Consider the following 7,605-nt stretch of genomic DNA (forward strand, 5'->3'; position numbering starts at 1 on the left):
CGATGGTTCCTGTTAAGTTGTATTACACCTACGTGACAAGGTTTGATTTTAGCCCAAGTTCAGTAATTTTGTCAATACAATTGATATATTGAGCATTATTGAGCCAATAGGACATCAAAATAAAATGTTGTCTAAAGTTAACAGTAACAAACGAATGATCCTCAGTCACAGAATTATCAATTCAGTTTGAGAGGGTGATAGAAGGGAGGGGAGTTAATTCAAACAACAGCAATGAAGTCTTCATTTTCTGAACAGGGATCTTCATTTTTCTTTTCATTTCTTCTTGCAGAACCTTGAGCTCCCTTAGGAAAAAAAAAATTAGTGAAGAATCACAGCTGGTAATGTCCTGCAAGGTCTTGAAGCTACAGAATGTATTGTCTGGCTAAGTTACATGTGGTTTCCATATTAGCTTGTTTGGCAGGGTGACCTACTGCAAAGCAGGCTCAGTTACCACACCAGTCAAACCCTTGGGAGTTACAATTTCCTCCATACCCATCAGTGTTGTAAAAGCCTCCATACCATCAGTGTAGGTAATAGCCACCTACACCAAATCCTCTCCTGCTGCCATGACCACCTCCACCTCTGCGTCTGCTGCTTGTGTGGCTGCTGCTGAGGCTGGAACTGCTAGCACTGCTTGCACTGCTCTCTGTCAGCAGTCTCTGGCAACAAATCTTCCACTAAATATGCTACTCATAGAACGTCCACCATTGCTACTTTTGTAGGTGTGTTCATAAGCCATGTTTTCTCAAGATGGCACTTCTTGTTTAGCTTCAATGAGAAGATCCAACAAATCCTTAGTGATATTTATGTTCCTTTCATTTAAAAATGAGATGGGCAGACCAAGGTTTCCTACACTTCCTGTATGGCCAATGCCATATACATATTCTTCAATATCACCTGGAAAGTCAAAATTGATAACATGTTTCACCTTTGAAATGTCCAGTCCTCTTGCTGCTACTGCTGTAGCCACGAGAATTGGGCTTTTTCCTGAGGGTAACTGATGAAGGGCCTCTTCCCTATCCCTCTAATGGTCTCCACAGATACTGGTACATGGCATCCTTCATGGTATAAGAAATCCTCCGGAGAATAAGAACCCTTTTTGGTCTCCATAAACACTAAGGTTAGTACATCCTTGCCTAGGATCTAGGGGATGTCTAAGGAGGTCAAGCATAAATGATAGTTTGTCTGATTCTTCTACCCAAACTACTTAGTTTGTGCTATTCTCAGAGGTAGAGCCAACTCTTCCTTAGAGCCAAGAAGATATCAATATATTCATTCAAGAAATCACAAGCAAGCATCTGTAGTTCCTTAGGAAAAGTAGCACTAAACATCATAGCGGGGTGGACACCCTTTGGAGGCATAGTATCTTGTTCAACTATTCTGTGTATCTGAGGCTCAAGTCCCATTCCAACATCTTATCAGCTTCTTCTAACACCAAGTATTCACAAAAGTTTAATCCAATCTTTCCTCTTTCCATCATATCCACTAGATATCCTGGAGTGGCTACTAACGAGTGGCATCCACGTTCTAAGTCTCAAATCTGCTAACCAATATCAGCACCACCATAAATCAGGCAAGGAGGACTTCCAGATCAGTATGAAAATTTTCTTGCTTCCTCATTAATCTGTACTGCCAATTCTCTTCTTGGTGCTAATCCCAAGAAGATCGGGTATTGTTTGCTCCACCCATACCTTCGATTTTCCTTCATGGCCCTCAAAGCCTCCTTTGGACCATTTGAATAAATCTGACTCAAGATGGGTGAGAGAAATGATACAATTTTCCAGGTCCTGTTTTTGCACAAGCCATCAAGTCTCTTTTCTCTTTTATAGTAGGAAGAGCATGCTTTTGCACTGCAGTTGGGTGAGTATAATGAATAACTTCTGTTTCCCATGATAATTTCTCCCATCTCAACATCACTGAAACTTTCAATATATAGAGGACAGTTGCTGCCTATTGCCTCAACTAGAATGTCATTGTATTTCTCAAAATTAATCCCAGTGTTGCATTCAGAAAAGAGTTCCTGTTCCAAGCGTTCACTTGGTGGGAGTGGTTCCGACCAATCATCTTCATCTTGTCACACCAGGAACTGTTTCCACCACGTTCAAATTTGCCAAAGCCGCTCGGTCACCATGGCTGCCAATGCCATCATAATCACTCCATCCATGATTATCAAATCTTCCCCTTGATCCACTTCCACTGAAGAAGCTAGACTTCACTCTTAAATCACCAGGAGATCCAAAACTACTGTATGCCTCCTTATCTTTACTGGGACTCCACCCTAAACTGTCTTTAGTAGCTGCTCTGTTCCTTAAATGAAGAGGGATATAGTGCCCTTTGCTGGCTGGACTTCTCCCACTCTGATTATCTGAAAGGTCAGGTCTAGCCCAGCAAACTGCTGGTCCAGCCCAAGCGAATTTTCCATTGCTACATGACTCATCCCTGAAGAGTACCTAGGAGTCTTCCCCTACCGAGCAAATATGTTTGTTTAACTGTGAAGGCCCTCTCACAGGAGAATAGTGGCTCTATTTTATCTATCTTTAAAAGAAAATATGGGTAAGAAGGCAAAAAAAACTATGTTCAATTTAATAACAGGTGTTAAAAGTTAACATTTATTTTGTCAAACATAATTTATTATCTTTAATCAGCCTCATACCTCATATTACCAACTGAAGTATTTAGTCAATATTTTGAAAGTCATAAATGGCTTATTAAACACAGTTTAATTAATTAGGGTATTTTCCCAATCTTATAAACAACGAAACTAGAACAGAAATTTTAAGCATCTTGCCCTAATTACAATTTGCTACTCATGAAACTAAGCTTTGAATCCAGGTAGTTTGACTCTAGATCCTACCTATGGCTTTATCTAGTAGTTTATGAGATCCAGCCACATGAACTTGAAGCAAATGCTTTATCCATCTCCGACTGTCATAATAATACTAGGAAACAAACAATTGTTTCATGTTCTGATGTTTTAATCTTCAAAGCGTAGATATTATGCATTTCATCTAGTAGTTTTAAAGTAGATGAACTACTACCTCTAAGTGTTTTAAAGCACAAATTGTTTTCAGAGAAGAGGCTGATCAGATGAATGCTTAGACATGGTATGAAGCCTGGTTACCATGATGAATTAACCCCAGTTCTGGTTCTTATTCTAAGCCTTAGGGTGTTCCAGTATTGATTCCAAATTAAGATAGTTAAGAAATATTAACAAAGTACTCAAGAAACTGGAGAAAATGTCAGATTACTGACTAACTAGTATATTGTCTTTCTATACGGAAAGACAAATTTGATGAACATATAAAAGAACAAGGTTATTATATAGTCATTTTCTTTTATTGATTTTTTTTTATATATTTTTCTTTGGATGAAAATTCTAATCTATGCCTGCAAGACTGTTGATTGATATTACATCTGTCCTTGATGAATCTATCTTGCTGAACCATCAAAATGCAAATTAGCTCCTAATTACATTTGTGAACAAATAATTTCACTACAATGCAATAAATTATCTAAGAATATACATATATAAGGTGCCATGGGAGCAGGTTGGGGAGAGGACCTCTGACTATCTCAAAGAATTGGGAGAAAAGAAAAGATGAACAAGGAATCGTTTTCACAAAGAGATGCTTGAGCTGAATCCTGAAGAATAAATACAAATTCTCTGAAGAGAAGAAAAAAGGCAAGCACAGAGAATAGAGTATGCAGGGGCAAGGAAGCCTAAGTAATACAAAAGTTTTTTCCCACTAACCACTAAATTACTTTTGAAGTTAAGAAAGCAAATGATATATCATTAGGCACCAATACAATGATCTTGAGATTTGACGATGACAACTGATAAATTTCTTCTGCAAGGCAGGACTAGTTACATTTATAATATCAATGTAGATTCACACAAATAAAGAAATTTTCATGTCTTCCTCACATTCTTCTCAGGTTCTCCCAGCCAGCCATTAAAGTCATGTGACTGGACACTAATCTGATTACAAATAATCAAAGCCTTTCCTAACTGCAACGCTTCAGATCAGACTTGGTGTGCAGTGTTTCCTGAATCATTATTAGCAATGAAAAAAAAATTATCACAGCTATTGGAGTTATTGAGTACATAACATTTTGACCCAGCAGTACTAATGCAGTCATTTTTATTTCAGGAAGACTTTCGAAGAAATATTCAGTTTTGTTTTATCACCACAATTTTTAAAGCAGAAGTGCTCACTTCATGTCTGAGACTTACCACTTCAGATCAGAGAGGGAAATGTGGGAAACAACAAGGGTCAAGTATGAGTGGTGAGATAAAGGACTTGAGGTACAAGGAAGAAAGATATTAACATCAAGAGCTGAGTGACACCAAGTTCAGAATGAGTGGCACACTTGAAATGAAGATTATGTATGGAGTGTAGATAATGCCCTGTCTCAGAACATGGTCTACAGCTGGTGAGGAGTTACTGATACTCAAGACCATGGAACAGCAAAAAGAACTCTGAAGCATTATTCCATTAACAAAAAATGTTCCCATGTTTGTTAGTCATTAACATGTTTAAAGTATAATGCAGAGCAAAAATAACAACTAAAATAGATAAAATTTTGCTATGAAACTGTATATAAACTAGTGTAGCATCTGAAATAAAATTATTTTTATGTAGTTATTACAGTTTGATGCTTAATCACATTTTTAAACAGTGAAGTTGAGTGCAGAAGCAAATAAGTTAAGCAATACTAATATTTAAACAGAATAATTTCCATTTTAATAAGCTTATCCTATGCATAAGGTAATTTTTTTTTTTTTGAGGTGGAGTCTTGCACTGTCACCCAGGCTGGAGTGCAGTGATGCAATCCAGGTTCGCTACAACCTTTGCCTCCTGGGTTCAAGCAATTCTCCTGCCTCAGGCTCCCTAGTAGCTAGGATTACAGGCACCTGCCACCATGCCTAGCTAATTTTTGTATTTTTAGTAGAGACAGGATTCACTATGTTGGCCAGGCTGGTCTCAAACTCCTGACCTCATTATCCTCCCACCTTGGCCTCCCAAAGTGCTGAGATTACAAGCGTGAGCCAGCATGTCCAGCCTACATAAGGTAATTTTTTAAATTGAAATGGATTTCATCCTCATCCCTACCTTTGAATTAATCCCTTCCACTTACACTTATGAATGAGAAGAGAAAATCAAAGGAAAAATGGAAGCGAACAGTAGTAAACTTTCCAAAGTAAATTTTTTCATCTACAACAAAAATAAAACAAAAAAGAAGAATTAATAAATTATCTGCCACCTCCCTCAATAAAACCCTCTAGTATTTATTATTATTTTATTTTTTCAATTTATTGTTCATTCCCTTTACACCAGTGCTTGTGCCAAGCACCAGAAATACAATGAAGAATAAAATTACTGAGAGGACGACTTCATATAATTTATAGTCAGATAAAGGAGATAGTACTCAGATAATTACATGAACATGAAATGAAAATGCCTGGAAGAGTTGTAAAGGGAAAAATCTGAATGAGATTGCATTGCAGGAAAACGTAAGCCAACTTATGAGATCAGGGAGACTTCCCTGAGAAAGGGACATTTAAGAAGAAACCTAAGGTGATCCTAAGGTTGAGATTATCCAGAAGAAAAGAGATTATATTTTTAGAGAGAAAAGCATGTGCCAGTGCTCTGAGGTAGGAGCTTGTCTTGTTTGTGAAACTAAAAGAAGGTTAGCAAGGCCCCAGCATAATCAATCATGAAGTGTGCCATGAAGAAAAGGCAGGGCCATGGGGTGCTTGTTATACTTCTGCCTATGTCCATAAGCAATTGCGCTATTGGATAGAAAACAGTTCACAAATTCTTACATTGGCCTGTGAAAGGGAGACGAGACCAATTTTCTATGGAATTCCATGCTTATCGATTTGCCTTTGATTCCATACGGGATTATTTTTTACATAGTGTGATTAACATGAAACAGTAATTAGTGGATACAGACCAGCAGACACCACTAGTTTCAACTAACAATAAGTAAGTACCTACCAAGAACATCCAATATCCCACAACTCTACAGAGACTCCCTTGTCAAGATTAACATGTTGTGAGTCTGATGATTACTTATGTTCTATGAAAACTCAGCAGCATTTGTCAGAGATAATCACTTCCTTCTTGAAATGCTTCTCTCGGCTCATAATACTTGGCCTTCCTGGTTTTCTTCCTATGTCAATAGCTACTATTCCAAGTCTGCTTGATGCTCCCTCTCCTCTGTTCCAACTCTCAATGTTGAAATGCATCTAAAGCTCAACCCTTTTTCTCTTCCTATCTACAAACTCTTTCACTCAGTCCCATGATGTTAAATGTCCTTGTCTCCTAAATCTTTACCTCCACTTCTGACCTCTCATAGTTTCAGACTTATGTATACAACATGAAGTCTCCACGTGGATGCAATCTTTACACAGTCATCTCAAATGTAACATGGCTAAAGGGACCTTAATTTCCCTGATGTAGGGTAAGACCTAAAATTTCAAGGGCTACCTTGACATTTTTGAACCTCACAGGGCCTGAAAGGCCTATCTGTGAGTCCTCTTGCTGATATCAGATATGCCCCTAATCAGTAGGAAAAGTTCTCTGCCCAGCTAATTCTTTTGTTAGCTGTTGCACTCTGTCTACCCTATCCTCAAGCTAACAGATTTCACCTCCCTGCAAATACACACAATTATTCAAGCAAGGCAATCCAGTACTTCTGCAGGAACCAGGGGACACCTCACCTTCCCATTACTAACAAAGCCTGCCTCCCACAGCCCATTCTGGTTCACTCAGCTCCTGAGTGCAACACTTGTGTGGCCCTTTACAACAGGCAGTGTGTTGTGGCTGGATGATCTCATCTGTCCTGTGTCAGGTGTTGTGTGCTTAAACATCTCCTACAATTTCGGGCACAAGATTCTTCCTTCACCAATGGGATGAATAGGAAGTGGTCATAACACCCCCAAAATTAACTTTTCCTATGATCTGCATCTTAATACATGGTGCTATCATTCAACAAGTTGTTTAAGCAGACAAATTCTCATTGATTCATATTTTTCTCTCTTACCCACATCTAATCAATCTGAAAGTCTTTTCAACTCTGCCTCTAAAACAGAATCCCAAACTATCTGCTTCTCTCCATCTGCATTACTTTCTATGTTTAGCTAATATTATCTCTCACCAGTATTGCTACAAGGACACCCTAGCTGAACTCTCAGCCCTAACTTTTACCATGAACAATTCACTATTCACATAAAAGACATTTTTTAAAACTCTAGCACTTTTCTATTACACTTAAGATATGAATTATTACCCTTGCTTATAAAGTAAAATGATTTAATTCTGCCTGTCTTATCTTGCTTTATGCTTCACATCACTCACTCATTTCAAGCACATTCAATTTCTCATTTCCCTAGAACAGGAAAAACTGATTCTCATCTTTGGCTTTTTGCACTAGCTGTGTTTTCTACTGGAAAAGAGACTTATTATCTTGTTATGGCTAATTATTATCATTCAGATCTGTTAAAATGAGATCTCCTCTTAGATAAGTGTCCTTATCTACATCATATCAGCTTTCAGTTTTCTTCATACATGTATTGCCATCTGTTATCTGTTTATTTAC

General features: G+C 37.9%; 1 pseudogene; it reads right to left on the reverse strand.

The window, feature by feature from the left end:
• Positions 1-368: 368 nt before the first annotated feature.
• On the reverse strand, positions 369-2,437 carry LOC108296283 (annotated as a pseudogene).
• Positions 2,438-7,605: the final 5,168 nt, after the last annotated feature.

Source organism: Cebus imitator, unplaced genomic scaffold (genome assembly GCF_001604975.1).
Source record: "Cebus imitator isolate Cc_AM_T3 unplaced genomic scaffold, Cebus_imitator-1.0 Scaffold700, whole genome shotgun sequence".
In the NCBI taxonomy this organism is placed as follows: domain Eukaryota; kingdom Metazoa; phylum Chordata; class Mammalia; order Primates; family Cebidae; genus Cebus; species Cebus imitator.